The sequence below is a fragment of the Nansenia antarctica genome (assembly GCF_963989245.1).
Source record: "Nansenia antarctica genome assembly, chromosome: 4".
NCBI lineage: Eukaryota > Metazoa > Chordata > Actinopteri > Argentiniformes > Microstomatidae > Nansenia > Nansenia antarctica.
The window spans coordinates 53,393,693-53,395,816 of NC_137689.1; the positions used below are offsets into that span (position 1 = coordinate 53,393,693).

At 47.5% G+C, this 2,124-nt stretch overlaps 1 pseudogene across 1 annotated transcript in view; it reads left to right on the top strand.

The window, feature by feature from the left end:
• Positions 1-487: 487 nt before the first annotated feature.
• LOC308156089 (E3 ubiquitin-protein ligase TRIM21-like) overlaps positions 488-2,124 on the top strand; it is a 1,652-nt pseudogene continuing 15 nt past the window's right edge. The window contains exon 1 of the transcript in view: positions 488-2,124. This exon is cut by the window's right edge and continues 15 nt beyond it. The product of the transcript in view is annotated as an E3 ubiquitin-protein ligase TRIM21-like (transcript).

Here is a 2,124-nt window from a genome sequence, read left to right on the forward strand (position 1 = left end):
ACGTCAGTTTGCTGAAATGAAACTAAACTGTGTAGAGACGTAAAGTGTATCGTGGACAAGCGCAGACTCTCTCAAACTTGTTAGATATCGTCCTCAAACAGGCATCTATCACACATACATATAGGACAGAGACATCTATCACACATACAGTATAAAGGACAGAGACATCTATCACACATACAGTATAAAGGACAGAGACAGTGTCCACACTCTCACAGAATCACAGACTGGTGAGTTGAGAGACTTACAATGACAAGTCAAGATAAACTATTGTGTAGTCTCTACCAGTTTGGTTTATAGACAGTTCAGCATGTAAAACGTATTGATTTGTTTGAAGGACTATTTTCTATGTGATGTAGAATAATGTTATAATTATTGGTTGCTGTATAATCCCATAAGACAGCCTTGACAGCTCCATAGCTGAAACTATCGAGATCTGATTGATTCCAGGAAATGCTTTATGGTGTCTCCTCTGGTCTCTCTAGATATGGCTTCCTCCAGCAGTCTCCTGTCTGAGGAGCAGTTCCTGTGTTCTGTCTGTCTGGATGTGTTCACTGACCCTGTCTCTATCCAATGTGGACACAACTTCTGCATGGCCTGTATCAGAAAGTACTGGGACACCAGTGAATTGTGTCTGTGTCCATTGTGTAAGGAAACGTTCTATAGAAGACCTGAGCTTCGCGTCAACACAACGTTTAGAGAGGTCGTAGAGAAATTCAAGACAATGAGAGTCAGGGCTGAAGATGAGTCCCCTGCCGAACCTGGACAAGTGCCTTGTGACGTCTGCACTGGGACGAAGCTCAAGGCTCTGAAGTCCTGCCTGGTGTGTCTGACCTCTTACTGTGAGACTCACCTGGAGCCACATCAGAGGGTCGCAGTCTTAAAGAGACACAAGCTGATCGACCCTGTGGAGAACCTGGAAGACAGGATGTGTAAGAAGCACGACAGACTCCTGGAGCTGTTCTGTAGGAGTGATGAAATGTGTGTGTGTTTGCTGTGCATGAAAACAGACCACAAGACCCATGACACCGTCCCCATAGAGGAGGAGTATGGAGAGAGGAAGGCTCAGCTGGGGAAGACAGAGGCAGATGTTCAGCAGATGATCCAGGAGCGACTGCAGAAGGTTTCAGAGATCAAACACTCAGTAAATCTTAGTAAGAAAGATGCACAGAGAGAGAAAGCAGACAGCGCACAGGTCTTCACTGCTCTGGTGGAGTCCATGAAGAGAAGCCAGGCTGAGCTCTTTGACGTGATCGAGGAGAAGCAGAAGCAGCAGAGAGGCGGGCTGAAGGGCTGATTAAAGAGCTGGAGCAGGAAATCACTGAGCTACAGAGGAGAAGCACTGAGCTGGAGAAGCTCTCACACACTGAGGACCACCTCCACCTCCTCCAGAGCTTCCCATCCCTGTCCACCCCTCCATACACCAAGGACTGGTCTGAGGTCAGCGTTCACAGTGATTTCTACGTGGGGACTATGAGGAGAGCTGTGTCTCAGCTGGAGGAGACACTTACGAAGAAGTTGTGCGATGTTGAGCTGAAGATGATTCAGCAGTATGCAGTGGACGTGACTCTGGACCCTGATACAGCAAATCCCTATCTCATTCTGTCTGAGGATGGGAAACAAGTTAGACGTGGAGACACAAGAAAGAATCTCCCTGATAACAAAGAGAGGTTTTCCCTGGTTGTCTCTGTCTTGGGAAAGGAGGGTTTCTCCTCAGGGAGGTTTTACTATGAAGTGGAGGTGAAGAAGAAGACTGGTTGGGCTGTAGGAGTGGCCAGAGAGTCCATCAACAGGAAGGGGCGTATCACACCAAACCCTAAGAATGTATACTGGACTGTAAAGTTGAGGAATAGAAATGAGTACGAGGCACGCACTGACACTCTTGTCCTCCTGTCCCTGAGAGAGAAGCCCCAGAAGGTGGGGGTGTTTGTGGATTATGAGGAGGGCCAGGTCTCCTTTTATGATGTGGAGGCCAGGTCTCTGATCTACTCTTTCACTGGCTGCACCTTCACTGAGAAACTCTATCCATACTTCTACCCTGGCCTGTATAATAGTGGTGAAAATTCTGCCCCTCTAATCATCTCTCCTGTCAATCCCCCCCCCCCAAAAAAAGTGAAAAAAAGT